Source organism: Stenella coeruleoalba, assembly GCF_951394435.1.
Source record: "Stenella coeruleoalba genome assembly, chromosome: 14".
NCBI classification, from domain to species: Eukaryota; Metazoa; Chordata; class Mammalia; order Artiodactyla; family Delphinidae; genus Stenella; species Stenella coeruleoalba.
The window spans coordinates 24343237-24360331 of record NC_137160.1 but is presented as its reverse complement, the minus strand read 5'-3'; the positions used below and the strand labels follow the sequence as shown (position 1 = coordinate 24360331).

Here is a 17095-nt window from a genome sequence, read left to right as displayed (position 1 = left end):
ACTTTCATCCTATCAGCTTTATTAACTCACTACTGTTCACAAACACCCGATCTAACTTCCCACTCTCTCGCCTTTCAGTTAAAACACAATCGCTACTTGCCAGGGAGTGGAGAATAAGGAGTGACTTCTAATGGGTATAGTTTTCTTTTTTGGGTGATAAAGATGTTCTTAAATTAGACAGTTGCACAACCCTGTGAAAATGCTTTTAAAAAACACTGTGTTTAAAAAAAGAACAAAAAACCACTGCGTTATACTTTAACTGTACTTTTAAAGGGTGAATTTTGTGGTATGTCAATTACATCTCAATAAAAATTTGTATGTCAAAAAAACAATCAACATTATTGCTCACCTTGCCCATCACACGCCCACTTGTCACATCAACCCCATCTTCCGAAGCATCGACTTGCTCTTCGGTATCCCCCCCGCCACGACCAACTCCCAACACCAGACTCGGACTGAGGCCCCTCTCACTCTCTTGATTAGCACATCCCCTCACTTCCCGGCTCTAAGTGCCACTGAATCCTGGAAGTGGGGGGCAGCTCTCGTGGCCCCGTTCCCCGCTGGCAGAAGGGACCCTTCTGCCCGGGGGAGGGGAGGGTGTCCCCAAACCCGCTCTGACAAGGGGCGGGGGCCCCGCCCGGCTCCCAGGGCCGCGCTGCCAGGGGCGACGCCACAGCCCACCTGTCTCAGCCGGCGGAGAGATCCGCTTCCAGCTCACGGACGGACGAACGGGTGGCAGAGGAGACAGAACAAGCCGCGGTCGCCGCCGCAGCCGGGTTGGCGCACACCGGCTCAGGCGTCCATGTTTCCACGTCTCTGCGGCTCCGGCTCCGACTCCGACTCCGGCTCGGCTCTCGCCCGGACAGCGTCAGTGCGGAGGCCCAGGGGCGGGGAGAGAAGAGGGAAGCTACGGAGAACGCCCGGGGTACCGAAAGCCCCGGCGCGCTCTAGCCGGCGGTCACGTGGCGCGCGGCGCGCGGACTTCTGGGAAATGAAGTGCTTCCGGCGTTCAGCGTTTCTCCACTCTCCTGCGCTTCCAGGGCAACCGCAAAGCCGCGTGGCAAAACTGAGAAGCTGATAAATCTTACCTTCGTGCTGCAGTCCTGGCTTACCCTACAACACTTGTTCTGGTAACTTAACTTCATTAAGGCTCCTGTTCATTCCAGCACAATAATCACCCCAAAGTCGGGCAGTTCCTTGTAGGACTCTAAAGAATTGGGAAATAGGAAAATAAAGTTTGATGGAGGCAGAATAGCAGATCTAGAATTGCCTGCAATACTGTCAGAAAGGACAGGTCCAACAGGAAAGAGTGTCAATGTGGTGCAGTGGCAAAAGTATGGAATTTAAAGTCAAATGAGCTGAGGTTACCAGATTGACGTCCTTGGGTCCTTATTTCACCTCTCCAGCAAGTTTCCTCATCTAGAATACATATACGGGATCATGATGATACTAACCATACAGGACTATTAACGACGTCAGTAATAATAACTCACATTATGGGTTGTTTTCTATGGGCTATTCACTGTTACTTTATTTCTTCAAATAACGCTATGAGATAGATATCGCTGTTATTTCCTTAATATGAACAGTATGTGCCAATACACTCTGAAAAGTACTATAGAGGTCTTACATATACTTTTCCAACTTTTATTGCCAACGAGTTCCCTGAACTTGCAGAATAATTACAGGAAAATATACTAAAACACAAGATACCTGAGAAGCCTAGCTAAAAATGAGGTGATAAAAATGTTCTGAAATTAGATAGTTTATGGCTATGCATCCATTGTAAACAATGCTATGAATATGTGTTCATGATATATTGAGAGGAAATGGTATGTACAGTATTACCCATTTTCAAAAATAAATTATATTTATAATACTTATGTATATATGGCCCAAGGGGAAAAAGGCTAAAGGAATATTAGCAATTATTATCTTTGGGAAATGAGGTCATGCATGTTTTTAAAATAAATTTATTTATTTATATTTGGCTGCATTGGGTCTTCGTTGCTGCACACAGGCTTCCTCTAGCTGTGGTGAGCGGAGCCACTCTTCGTTGCAAAGCGCGGCCTTCTCATTTTGGTGGCTTCTCTTGTTGCGGAGCACAGGCTCCAGGCACACGGGCTTCAGTAGTTGCAGCACGCGGGCTCAGTAGTTGTGGCTCGAGGGCTCTAGAGCGCAGGCTCAGTAGCTGTGGCACACAGGCTTAGTTGCTCTGTGGCATGTGAGATCTTCCTGGACCAGGGCTCGAACCCTTGTCCCCTGCACTGGCAGGTGGATTCTTAACCACTGTGCCACTAGGGAAGTCCCCATGCATGATTAAAAATAGTTTTTTCCTACATGTTTTCTAATTTTTCTGCAATAAATATGAATTACATGTATAATTTTATTTTTAAATTACTATAGCGAAAAGAGAGTCAGGCACCAAATCAACCTCAAAGTACTTTTTAATTTTGCCTATACAAAAATCACACAGTCTACCTACCCCAAAGTGACCTAGCAAAAACTGTGAGCAACGCTTCAGAACTTTCTTGATAGACCAAGAAGCAACTTATTCTACCTTGAGGCAATACTATTTGTGAAATTTAATATTCCCTACCTTTTGTATTTTTTGCATGGCTTGAAATAAAAAGTTTCACTAGAAACCAGTGTTCCTAGGCAAATATCATAATGTTGCTAAGAAAACATCATAAATCAGAAAATAATAATAGGAATGGTTTTAACAATATGTAATGCATTAGTTGAAGTAGCAGTCCTTTGAAAACTACTTATTGTACATGTAATGTGAAAAGTATTATCCTTGGTCAGCAACTTTCAATACTGCCTGCACAAGTATCATGACAACTTTGACTTGACTACTTCAGTGTCTGGTTATTGCAGAAACACTAACAAGAAGGCCATAAACACCCTCCCACTAAATGCAATGGGGTATCTTGGATTGGATCCTGGAACCACAAAAGGCAATAGTGGGAAAACTGATGAAAGCCAGATAAAGTCTGGACTTTAGTTAAAGATATTGTACCAATGTTAATTTCCTAGTTTTGACAATTGTGTATGGTTATATAAGATATTAACATTTAAGGAAACTAGGAGGAGGATATTCAGGAACTGTCTGTACCTTGCAACTCTTCTGTAAATTTAAAATTATTCCCTCTGGCAGGCTGAATAATGGCCACCCTGAAGATGTCCACATCCTAATCCCCCAAGACCTATGAATATATTAGTTTACATGGCAAAGCGGAATTAAGGTTGCAGATGGCATTAAGGTCACTAATCAGATGACCTTAAAATGGGGAGATTATCCCCAGTTATCTGGGTGGGCCCGATGTAACCACAAAAGTACAAAGTGAGAGGGAGGCAGAAAACATCAGTCATGAATATGGCTCTAGCAGAAGATCAAGTGATTCAATATGAGAACCAGGCATTACTGGCTTTGGAAACATTATCTGCTAGAGCCTTCAGAAGGGAACACAGTCTTGCTGATACCCTCATTTTAGCTCAGTGAGACTGAGTCAGACTCTCACCCACAGAGCTATAAGACAATAAATTTGTGTTGTTTTAAGCCACTAAATATGTGGTAATTTTTTGTAGTAGTAATGGAAAACGAATACATTCAAAAATTAAAAAGTGTAGGGACCTCCCTGGTGGCTCAGTGGTTAAGAATCTGTCTGCCAATGCAGGGGATACGGGTTCGAGCCCTGGTCCCGGAAGATCCCACATGCCACAGAGCAACTAAGCCCATGCGCCACAACTACTGAGCCTGTGCTCTAGAGCCCACGAGCTATAACTACTGAGCCCACACTCTGCAACTACTGAAGCACGTGCACTCTAGGGCCTGCATGCCACAACTACTGAGCCTGCATGCTGCAACTACTGAAACCCGCGTGCCTAGAGCCTGTGCTCCACGGTAAGAGAAGCCACCGCAATGAGAAACCTGCGCACCGCAATGAAGAGTAGCCCCCACTCACAACTAGAGAAAGCCCACGCGCAGCAACGAAGACCCAACGCAGCCAAAAAAACAAAAAAAAGGTATAATTAAAAACAAAACTTCCAAATGGCTACCTGTCTTGCCAACACATTCCCAATCTGGGACTGTACAAATATCCATGCTACTTAGAAAGAAACTGTAAACCAGAAAATGCACAAAAAATTATACTTCACTTCCCAGCTCATTTTGGTTAGACTATTATAAAAACCAGCTGTATCTGGAAACATGTTGAGTTCCATAGGAAAGTCATTCAAGCAATGAAGTGTCAAGTGAGTCATTGGAAACAGTCTGGTACCTGAAATTGCAGTCCTGCGTAGCCTCATCCTCCTCACTACTCAGTGACTTTCCAGCAAGGTACTTAAAACAAGGACTGGTGCTTCTGATTTAGGATGTCCATTTGGTTCATTCATTCACTTATTCCACTAATATTTACTTAGCAATTTTGTGTGCACTGTGCCTCAGAGCTGGGCCTGACCTCAAGAAGCTGAAGGTCTAGAAGAGGAAACAGGCATTATACAATTAAAAACTGGGTTAAATTGCCACGAAGAACAAGAACAGTCAGCACAACCTGGTATCCAGCCCCAAGGAAACAGCTTTTCAAGAAATAAATGGTGAAAAATTAACCATTTTCTGGATGAGCAGGGCCAGTATTTTCAACATCTTAATAATAAAATTTATACCTGCAAAATTGAAATTTCCTTTAGGGTTAAAACAAAGAAACAAATAGAACTGAACTAAATCAACAAAAAATTATTCCAGAGGTGCTAAATGCCACCGTGGCCCCTCAGTAATAAATGGTTCCCAATGCGATCAAATGGCCTCGGCTATGGAATAATGGAAATTTTACTAGGTTTACCCAGAGAATGAAATACACTGCAAGTCTCTGAATGAGATTATTGTTTCTGATTTTCTCTGAGGTTCTAAACATAATTCCCTCCCTCCATCTCCATAAATCAGACCATGTCCCCCATCTGCTTAAAGACTTCCAGTGGCTTCTCACTTCATTCAGTATTAAAGCCAATGGTATTAAAATGGCCTGCAAAGCCCTACAATATGCCTCAATCCCAAAGCCATCCCACCACTATAATCTCATCTCCACTTGTGGCTATTTCACTGTCAGACCTAATTGGAATGGCCTCCTTGCAGCTGCTCCAAGCACGCTCCCAGCTCAGGGCCTTAGGTACCTACTGTTGCCTCTGCTTGGACCACTCTTTTCCCTATTTTTAGTAGTGAATATTTTATTGCGTGCCCTGTAAATGCCGCACATGGATCTAGGCACTGGCATGTTATAGATCAACTGTATTATTTATTGCTTTCAAGGAGCTTACATTCTGGTGGAAGAAGACAATTAAAAAGTAAAACAAATGATAATTAACTTAGACCACTTCTCCTTATCTCCTCCAAGACTCTGGTCAAATGTGATATTATCAAGCCTTTCCTTGTTCGCCCTGCATAAAATAGCAACACCTCCCCACCCTCACCTCCTGTCCCCAGACTCCAGCACTCTCCATCCTTTCCCCTCCTTCATCTTCCTACAGGGCTTTTAATCACCCCTCCACACATTGTATAGTCATCTGTTTATTTGTCTCCTTGCTAGTAGAATGTGAATTCCCTAAAGAAGGGGTTTTTTGTTTATTGGCATAGCCCAAGGCTCCCATAGGCACGTAGTAAACATTTTTTGAATAAATAATAAACCATTTCACCAGGTATTATGGATTGAATTATTCTCCCCCATCAAAAAAAAGGCATAGGGCTTCCCTGGTGACGCAGTGGTTGAGAGTCCGCCTGCCGATGCAGGGGACACGGGTTCGTGCCCTGGTCCGGGAAGATCCCACATGCCGCGGAGCGGCTGGGCCCATGAGCCATGACCACTGAGCCTGCGCGTCCGGAGCCTGTGCTCCGCAACGGGAGAGGCCACAACAGTGAGAGGCCCGCGTACCGCAAAAAAAAAAAAAAAAAAAGGCATATAGTGAAGTTCTAACTCCCAGTACCTTAGATTGTGACCTTATTTGGAGATACGGTCTTTATAGAGGCGATCAAATTAAAATGAAGTCATTAGAATGGGTCCTAATCCAACATGACACGTGCCCTTATAAAAGAGGGAGATTTAAAAACAGACATATACAGGGAGAATGCCATGTGAAGATGAGGGCAGACATCAGAGTTATGCATCTACAAGCAAAGGAACACGAAAGATTGCCAGTAAACCCTCAGACGCTAAGGGAGAGGCATGTAACGGATTCTCTCTCACAGCCCTCAGAAGAAACCAACACTGCAGACACCTTGACCTCTGACTTCTAGCCTCCTGAACTGTGAGACAATAAATTTCTGTTGTTTAAGACACCCAATTTATGCTTCAATATTACTGCTGTGCTAGCAAACTAATACACCAAGCGGTCCACCACTTGCTTCCCCTACTTTGCCCATGTATGCAAAAATGTGTATTTGACTAAAAAGTATCACCAAAGTACTAAATGTTCAATGACAGGGGATTGGCTGAATGCATTATGGCACATCCATCCAACAGAATACTACGCCTTTAAAAAGAGGATATAGAAAGTTATTTAATGACTTGGAAAGTCCTTCACAACAGGTTGTTAAATGAAATTAAGTTTAACAAACAATATGTAAAACATAATTCCAATTTATTTAAAAGTCTGAAGAACTGGGCTGGAAATGTAACTTTTATTTTTCAATTTTTATGCATTTGTACAGTTTGCATACATGAATATATCCAATATATATACAAAACTAATATATGTGCATGTATTCAAACATATACAAGTGTATATATGTAATATATCAAAATATATACATAATTGGACCTAATTTTCACAATGCTGTGAGTAGAGTATTATTGTCTCCATTTTACCCCTGAGAAAATATAATACAAAACAGTTTGTGTTTTTTTTTAAGTTACTGACCGTTATACACCTAGGTTACTGAGACCTCCAAGAGTTCACCTTCTACTATAAACAACGTAAACAGGAAAGTCCAAAGAGAATGGATTTTTATGGTTGTTTTATGGTGATTTAGTTGTGAACTTGAATTTTTATGGTAAAAGAGAGGTGGTGGTGGAAGGAGAGACTATAGGTTAGAATTGAACTTTAAGACTCTACAGCCAAAAAGAGTCTCCGGATGTCCCTGGAATTCAGGAAATCCCAGTTGGAAGATCAGGTATTGTGGCCAGAGACCAGATCCACAGACTGACAAAAATATAAAGAGAGCCAGTTGCCTGGGTAGGAAAATTAGAATTCAAAATTCTTTCAATTAACTACAATAGTGAACAAAAAAAGAGCTGAATGGCATTTAAATGAACTCTAAGTTTCTGCATTTGGGTTCAAAATACCACTGCCCAACATGGGAACAGTTAATTGAAAAGGAAGTACTTGCGATTTCCCTGGCAGTCCAGTGGTTAAGACTCCGCACTTCTACTGCAGGGGGCGCAGGTTCGATCCCTGGTCTTGGACATGCCTCATGGTGTGGCCAAAAAATAAATTAAAAAAAAAAAGAAAGAGCAAATACTAATGGCTCTTAAACCTCACCAAAAGTCATAACAGGAGAAAGTCAAATGAAAGCTACCCTGAAATATTTTCTCAAATCAGATCGGCGAACATCAAAAAGTTTGATGAGACACTGTTGGCGAAGGTGTAGGGACCAGGCCCCGTACACTGCTGGAGGGCGTGTACATCAGCATCACCAACAGTTTGACAATATTTTCAAAATTATAAAACACATACCCTTTGACACTGCAACATACACTTCTAGAAATCTATTTTACAAATATGAGTTCACACACAAGGGAATTCCCTGGCAGTCCAGTGATTAGGACTCCGAGCTTCCACTGCAGGGGGCACAGGTTTGATCCCCTAGTCGGGGACCTAAGATCCTGCATGCCCTGCAGTGCGGCCAAAAAAAAAAAGCACACAAGTGAAATAATTTACATACAAAGATATTTACTACAGTAATTTTTTTGGTAATTTAAAAAACATTTTTATTGTGGTAAGATACAAACAAAATTTACTATCTTAACCGTTTTTTAATGTACATTTTTGTAGTATTAAGTATATTTACACTGTTGTTTAACTGTCCCCACCGTCTATCTCCAGAACTTTTTCATCTTCCCCAACTGAAACTCTGCACCCATTAAACACTAGCTCCCCTTTCCTCACTGCCCCTAACCCCACCAATGCAACCACCATTCTACTTTCTGTCTCTATGACTCTGACTACTTTAGATACCTCATTTATAAACATAGAGTACTTGTCTTTTTGGTGACTGGCTTTTTCACTTAGCTTGATGTCCTCAAGGGTCATCCATGTTACAGCACATACCAGAATTTCTTTTCTTTTTAAGGCTGAATAGTATTATTATGTTAAGGTAGTTTCCTTCTATTTCTGGTTTGTTGAGTGTTTTATCATGAAAAGGTATTGAATTTTGTCAAATGCTTTCTCTGCATCGATCAAGATGATCACATGGAGTTTTTTCCCCTTCATTCTGTTAATGTGGTATATTACATCGAGCAATTTCTGTACGCTGAACCATTCTTTCATTCCAGGAATAAAGCCCACTTGGTCCTTTTAATGTACTGTTGAATTTGGTTTGCTAGTATTTTGTTGAGAATTTTCGAATCTATATACATTAGAGATACTGATCTGTAGGTTTCAGGTCTCTCTCCCTCTCTTTTTTTTTTTTTTTTTTGGCAGTGTGGCATGTGGCATCTTAGTTCCCTGACCAGGGATCGAACTCGTGTCCCCTGCGTTGGAAGTGTGGAGTCTTAACCACTGGACCACCAGAGAAGTCCCTAGAATTCACCTGTGAAGCAGCCATTAGGTCCAGGGCTTTTCTTTGTTGGGAGATTTTTGATTCCTGATTCAATCTCTTTACTAGTTACAGGTCTATTCAGGATATCTATCTCTTCATGATTCAGTCTTTGTAGGTCTTGTGTTTCTAAGAATTTGTCCACTTCATCTAGGATATTCATTCTGTTGGTGTACAATTGTTCACAGTACTCTCTCATAATCTTTTTTATTTCTGTAGCATAGGTTGTAATGTCCCCACTTTCATTTATGATTTTAGTAATTTGACTCTTCTCTCTCGTTTTCTTAGTCAGTCTAGCTAAAGATTTGTCAATTTTGTTGATCTTTTCAAAAAATCATCTTTTGGTTTTGTTGATTTTCTCTATCATTTTCCTACTCTATCTCATTTATCTCTGCTTTAATCTTAACTATTTCCTTCCCTCTGCTAGTTTTGGGTTTAGTTTGTTCTTTTTTTTTTTTTTCCCTTAGTTTCTTAAGCTGTAAAGTTAAGTTGTTAATTTGAGATCTTTCTTCTTTTTTAATGTAAACATTTATAGCTATAAATTTCCCCTTTAGCACTGCTTTCACTGTGTCCTGTAAGTTTTTTTTAATTTATTTTTTATTGAAGTATAGTTGATTCCATATGTTTTGCTATTTTGTGTTTTTATTTTCATTTGTCTCGAGATATTTCCTAATTTCCTTTGTGATTTCTTCTTTGATCCACTGGGTTGTTTGTCTATTGTTTAATTTCCACAAATCTGTGAATTTTCCAGTTTTCCTTCTTCTACTGATTTCTAACTTCCATTGTAGTCAGAGAGGACACTTTATATGATATCTATCATTTGAATCTTTTGAGACTTAATCTGTGACTTAACATATGCTCTATTTTTGAGAATGACCTATGTGTACTTGGGAAGAATGTGTACTCTGCTGTTGTTGAGTAAAGTTTTCTGCGTGTGTCTGTTAGAGCCAGTTGGCTTACTGTGTTGTTCAAGTCCTCTCTTTACTTACCTTCTGTCTGATGGTTCTATTATTGAGAGAGGTGTATTAAAGTCTCCAACTATTATTGTAAACTATTTCTCCTTTCAGTTTTGCCCATTTTTCCTTCCTGTATTTTGATACAGTATTTTTTATAATGTTGAAAGACAGAAAACAACCTAATATCCATTGATCTTCAAGATACACTTATTCTTTTTTTTTTTTTTTTTTTCATTTTTTGGCCACACGGTGCAGCATGTGGGATCTTAATTCCCGACCAGGGATCAAACCCATGTCCCCTGCATTGGAAGCACAGAGTCTTAACCACTGGACCGCCAGGGAAGTCCCAAGATACACTTATTCTTTCTAAGATATACTTTTTTTTTTTTTTTGGCTGCATTGAGTCTCTTGCTGTTCGTGGGCTCTCTCTAGTTGCGGTGAGTGGGCTCTACTCTTTGCTGTGGCGCGCGAGCTTCTCATTGTGGTGGCTTCTCTTGTTGTGGAGCATGGGCTGTAGGTGCTTGGGCTTCAATAGTTGCAGCACACAGGCTCAGTAGTTGTGGCACACAGGCTCAGTAGTTGTGGCGCACGGGCTTAGTTGCTCCACGGCATGTGGGATCTTTCCGGACCAGGGATTGAACCCGTGTCCCCTGCATTGGTAGGCGGATTCTTAACCACTGAGCCACCAGGGAAGTCCTAAGATATACTTTTAATTGAAAAAAGAAAACCAAGCAGAGCATATTGTGTGTTACTTTTGTCTAAAAAGAGAGAAAGTAAATACATACATATGTGTGTATTTGCTTATGCCTTCAGAGAATAACTCTGGAAGGATAAAGAAGAAACTGGTAAATCTGACTACCTCTTAGGAGGGCAACTGGGTTCTTGGGAACCAGGGTGGGAGGACGAAATCTTTCTCTGTATGCACTCTTGTACCCTGTGAATTTTGTACCTCGTAAACATATCACCTATTCAAAAAAAGTATGATTAAAGATTTTTAAATGCTGTAGACTGAAAGCTTTTTAAAAAATGGGTGAGTTATGGTTCAAATTAAAAGGATCCTAGAATGTATTAGATAACTGTAAGTTCAGTAAGTAGGGCAGGCTGCTAAACGAGCTTGCTTGTATTCCGGAAAGCTCAGTTCAGATATGATGTAGTAAAAGGGAAAGAGCTGGAGCTAATTATTCATTTGTTAGTTCGTTTATACTCTTCTTTCCCCAAATATTTAAAATGACTTGAAAACACATGAAATACAAAAATTGGAACATTAAAAATAGGAGGAGGGAATTCCCTGGCGGTACAGTGGTTAGGACTTGGTGCTTTCACTGCCGTGGGCCCAGGTTCAATCCCTGATCAGGGAACTAAGATCCCGCAAGCTGCATGGTGCAGCCAAAAAAAAAAAAAAAAAAAAGGAAAGAAAAGAAAAACAAGAAACCAACAAGACAGGAGGAAAAGAAGGGTCAGGACATAAACTGGAGCCAAATGGGTAGACCAGGTGTCTTTCTAAACCTCTAAGTTGAGTTTTTTTATAACTGCTGGTTTACAATGTCTGGCATGCAGCTTTTCTCTGTTGCAAGTTGAATACAGACTTCGTGTGTGAATAAGTCTTCATCTACAGGGTGCTGACTCTTCTTAGAACCTAAAGGGCCAAAAAGGACCTATGCCTATTAGAAGGCCTCTCCACAAGCAGGATGAAAACTATCTCTAGATTATTGTTTCAAGCCTGTCCAAGAACAGTGCTCATGTTTCCAACTTTTCTGAGAAAGAAGAGCAGACTTTGGAGTCAGACTTGACTTTGAATTCCGGTTCCATAATTATGAGCTGAATGATTTGAGAAAGAGACTATCCTAGTCCGTTCTTAGTTAGCTCCTATAACTGAATACCATACACTGGGTAGCTTAAACAACAGACATTTATTTCTCACAATTCTGGAGGTTGGGAAGTCCAACCTCTGTTGATTAAGGCACTGGCAGATCTGGTATCTGGTGAGAACACTCTTCCTGGTTTGTCCATGGCTCTTGTCACTGTAGCCTCACATGGTGGAGAAAGAGAGGTCTAGTCTCTTTCTCTTCTAGTAAAGACACCAGTCCTGGGACTTCCCTGGTGGTCTAGTCGTTAAGACTCTGTGTTTCCACTGCAGGGGGCACGGGTTTGATCCCTGGTCAGGAAACAAAGATCCCCCATGCTGCACGGTGAGGCCAAAAGAAAAAGAAAAAAAGACACTAATCCTGTCCTGGGGGCTCCACCCTCATGACCTTACCTAAACCTAATTACCTCCAAAAGGCCCACCTCCTAATACTGTCCCATTGGGGTTAGGGTTTCAATATATAAACTTAGGGGGAACACAGACATGCAGCCCATAGCAGCTACTTAACCTCTGTGAGACTAGTTTTCTATTCCTGGAGACAGCAATACCCCACTCATATCTCACAGTTGCTGTGAGAGTTAAATTAAGTAATGCATGTAGTGTGCCTTTTTCTGTAAATGTTAATTCACCTGCATAATCCAGATGGTACTCAACTCACATGTAGTTGCCAGCTTCTGGGTGCCCCTCCTAACAGGGATATACTGTACATTAACCAGAACTAGATTAAGGGCAATCAGGATGGTGAGAGGTCTCATGTTCGATGTGGAATGGCTGACAGAACTGAGGATGCACAACTAGCTAAAGAGAAGACTTGAGATAAATATGGAGCAGGGGGCATGACCACTTATTTTGTGTGTGCCAGGGAACCAAATTAGGACCACAGATCTGAAGTTACAGGTTGCAGGTTTCCATTCCATATAAGAACTTTTTGACAATAAGATCAGTACTAATAATTAACAATTCACACTGTGGACTGTTTGCTATGACCTATGCACTGTTATTTTATTTAAATCTGCAAACAATCCTGTGAGAAAGAGTTGATGTAGAAATTTATTTAATGGCCTGGAAAACATTTCACAATAGGTTGTGAAGTGAAATTAAGCTTACTATTAATGAAATGGTCTACCTGGAAGAAAAATGAGATTCTGATCACTGCATGTGTTCAAGCATAGGCTGGATGAACAGATAGTCGAATAAAATTGCACCTGGGAAGGGACATTGGCAATTATCCAAGTTTCTTTATATTAGAGGTGAGGAACTGAGCCTTAGGGACATGAGAGGACTCAGACAAGGACACACAGCCAGTAAGCTGTGCAGATGACTGGACTGAGCAGTCCCCTAGGCCTCACTGTATGCAGTGATGACGAATCCCCTGCAATGCCAGCCCTTAGCAGTCAGGTAAGACACTGCTGCAGACAGTGTTGAATACTCAGAGGCAGTGACTCCTCAGGTCCAGAGTGTTGCCTGCGGGGCCGAGTGAGAGGCTACCCAGTTAGTTCTCAAATCCCTCCTGCCTGCAGGAGAGCCCAGCTATACATCTAAGTCTACAGAGTCCCTGTTCATCTTTCCTTACCCGGAGCCCTGAGGCTAAGCCTTGCGAGAAAGCTGTTTGGACAGCCCGACCACCACAGTTCCTAAGAGGAGCTGTCCACTGCCTCACTGCTGGAGGACTTAGAGGGGTTACTGTGCAGTTGTCAGTGTCTCCTTCCTGCTGGGGCCAAACTAGGATGAGTCACAAACTAATATTAGCTAACGATGTTTTGAAGACACCTACCCATACCAGGCACTGTGGTAAAAGTTTCAGGTATAATAACTCACTTAATGGTCATTATGACCCTCCAGAACAGGTACTTATTTATCGTCCTGGTTTTACAGTCCCAAGAAGTTAAACTTCCCAACAACACAAAGCTCGCAAGTAATGATTCGAATCCAGGCAGTCTGGCTGCAGAGCCCACGCTTACTAGAAAAGGTCATCTCAGAGGTCTTTATGCCAACACCACCAGTGTGTGAAGATCTATGATGACTTCCATAGAGTTAAATCATCTTGCTAAGTAAAATGGGCTGTTATACCTGGGTGTGTTAGCGTTGAGCTGTAAGCGCCCTCTAGTTATCTTGAGCTCACTCATGTTGACGTGATCAGGCACCGGGAACTTTGTTTTATCCAGGACCGGAAGTTGCTTCTCACCTTCGTATCATTCTACCGGGATTTTGGTAGGATGCTGCTCTCGGATAAGTCGGACATCTTCTACTCTTTGTTCGAAGGTTCGGCGCTGTTTGAAGGTTTTCTCTGATGGCATGGCGCGGCAGGCTGGGCGGGCGGCGAGGTGGAGTGTCCCGGCGGCTCCAGGCGGTGGCTGCCACGGCTCCGACTGTGGCGACAGTGACTGCTCTTGTGTCTGAACAATCTGTTTTAAGCCTAGTCGTCTGTCGTCTATTCTCAATGTTTATATATTATTTTAATTTTTATTATAAGAACAGCACAGGGACTTCCCTGGTGGCGCAATGGTTAAGAAGCCGCCTGCCAATGCAGGGGACACGGGTTCAAGCCCTGTTCCGGGAAGATCCCACATGCCGCGGAGCACCTAAGCCCATACGTCACAACTACCACTAAACTAAAAGCATTAAAATTGACATACACTTTCTCTACCTTTTGGCTTAAAGCTGTAGATGATCCACGTTTTATGTTAAGTGTGTGACTAAAATATGTTATTAAAAAGCATTTTTAAGAGTATTTCAGTTATCACTGTTAGGTCAAGCAGTCATCAAAATTCCCCCACTCTATGTGCATGTCAGTTTTGAAAATAGCAGAAGGAAACATGTTCTTCACAGATATTAATATCAAACGTGAAACATTCTCAAAGTCCAACTAGAATAAATAACCAGTGCTTCCTACTACCCGCATGGGGTTCACTATGTACTGTTTTTGTGAGAGCTGTCACTGAAGGATCACAGACCCCCTCGAGACTGTACATTAGCAGGTCACCACTAACCCTTGTGCATTTAGATGTGTGTGGAAAACTTGTATCTGCGAGTGGCACTTATTTATCGTAACTGAGGAAGAAAAAGCAATATTACTGCATATGGGCCCTCAACTCCAGTCAACTACTCTTCCTGATGCATGCATCTGTCCACATGGCTAACATTTAATATGTATATTTTTACATTATGTAAGTTCTTAATTAGCCTGACGTTTAGATTGTATACATCATTATATCTGACATTCTTGTAACTACTGTGTGATCAATAAAATTTCTATAAGAAATTCTGCTTTTTAAAGAAAAAATACCACGCTGAGAGGGGCGACTTACTCATATCCCACATTAGTGGGTGGTCACTCTATTTATAGGGTCTTTAAAACAAGTACATTTTTAATGAATTAAGGTGAATAACTGTGCAACTAAAAACTGAAGAAAAAACCAGATTGTTCACGTGTTAATTTCTTTTCCTTCAGATTGTTTAAAGTCTATCTTCAAAGTCAACAATAAGAAAAAAAAAATAAGGCACCATAAAAAAAAATCTAGGAGGGGTGTCAGGAGGGATTTTTATACTATCTATCTATATATATTTTTGGGGCTGCATTGAGTCTTCGTTGCTGCGTGCGGGCTTTCTCTAGTTGCAGCGAGTGGGGTTACTCTTCGTTGTGGTACGCAGGCTTCTCATTGCGGTGGCTTCTCTTGTTGCGGAGCACGGGCTCTAGGTGTGCAGGCTTCAGTAGTTACAGGACGTGGGCGCAGTAGTTGTGGCTCGCGGGCTCTAGAGCACAGGCTCAGTAGTTGTGGTGCATGGGCTTAGTTGCTCCACAGCATGTGGGATCTTCCTGGACCAGGGCTCAAACCCGTGTCCCCTGCATTGGCAGATGGATTCTTAACCACTGCACCACCAGGGAAGTCCCACTATCTGTATTTTTAAAATATTTTACAATAAGAATACATTAATGTATTAGTTGTAGAATAATAGTAAACTCTAGGAAAGATGCATTGGTAAGTAAAGGGTTTGGGGAGGTGATCCATGCTGCTGTTTTTTAAATTGTGAAACATGCCACGAGAGGAAATATTTAATGGACACAGCTTAAAGAACAATATTGTTAAACCCACTACCCAACTAAGAAATTGTAGTGTCGACTAAAAAAAATTGCACAACCTAAGAGTAGAGAATTATGTTTTATTCAGTGGACTCTCTGAGGACCCAAACCCAGAAGAAAGCCTCTCAGATAGCTCGGAGGGACTGCTCCGAAGAGGGAAGGGAGGAGCCAGGATATATGGGAGTTTTTGCAACAAAAAACAGGTAGTCAAAAGATTATTGTTAATTAAAGAAAACCAGTCATCTCAAGTTAATGAATTTAGCGCTTTTCTCTGTATGGGGAGATGCAAAAGTATGGGCTCATTGAAATCATTCCTTTGATACGCACCTCAGCTATCTGGGGCCAGTATCCTGTGTTTTCCATCCTGAGTCTCCTCAGAGTGCACCATTGGGGTGTGGTTGCAGTGGCTGAGGGCTTGGTGGCAGGCATCCTGTCTCCACCTTGAGTTCCTTTAGGGCTCAGTGTTGGGGAGGTGGGGGGGGGGGTTGCTGCTGTAATGTGATGGCTTGACGGCTGCAGCATCCCTTGTTTACTGATATGGCAGGCAACATTTTTCATTCACAGTAGCAATATCCCAGAAAGCCCTCTCTGCTTCTCCTTAACTGCATCTGTCTCCCCTGAGGTAACCACCATCCTAACTTCTATGCTAATTATTCTCTAGATTGTTAGAAATTGTTTTACCACTTTGGTAATACTGCTTATTTTGCCTATCTTTGAATTATATAAAAATCATTCAGCATATATTATTTTGTGGCTTTTTTTTCCTCTCAAATTTTTTTTTCGAGATTCACCCATGTGGATGCATACATCGAAGAATTCACTTTTATGTTTACTTTTTTATTGACTTGCCTATAGCAAACTGACAAATGTTAAGCTTGTATCTAAATCTTCTCTTATGTATATCTTCTCAATATATATCTGTGTAACCACCAATCACAGGGAGATAGACAACATTTCCAGCACCCTAGAAAGCTCACTTGTTCTTCTTTCCAATTCCCCAGAAGTAACCACTCTTCATACATCATGCAACGTAATTACTTGTGGGTTCTTTCATTTTTCACTGCTACATAGTATTCCAGTATACACATATTTTGTGAATTTAGACATAAAATAATTGCTGACTGGCTTTTGGATCCCTTGATCAGGTGAGCTAAAAAAGCTTGCCCCCATTATTTCATTAACCCAAAATGATATTACCCCGAAGTTTACATAATGGAATTCTTTGAACTCTCCTTAAAGCATTATAACAAGGTTTTAATATACCAATTTATTTATCCTTCCTACTTTACATGAACTTTTGTGGGTTTTTTGTTTTGTTTGGGCTGTTACATAAACAACACTTCTAAGGATATTCTTGTGCATCTCCTGGTACACAGATACAGGGT

At 41.4% G+C, this 17095-nt stretch overlaps 1 protein-coding gene across 2 annotated transcripts in view; it reads right to left on the bottom strand.

Moving 5' to 3' along the window:
* DYM (dymeclin) overlaps positions 1-982 on the bottom strand; it is a 377292-nt gene extending 376310 nt beyond the window's left edge. The window contains exon 1 of one of the 2 annotated variants that reach the window (XM_079941933.1): positions 682-982. The gene's annotated coding sequence lies outside the window, so the exon portion shown is untranslated. The remainder of the gene's footprint in view (positions 1-681) is intronic. The other variant, XM_079941932.1, reaches the window with a different exon arrangement.
* Positions 983-17095: the final 16113 nt, after the last annotated feature.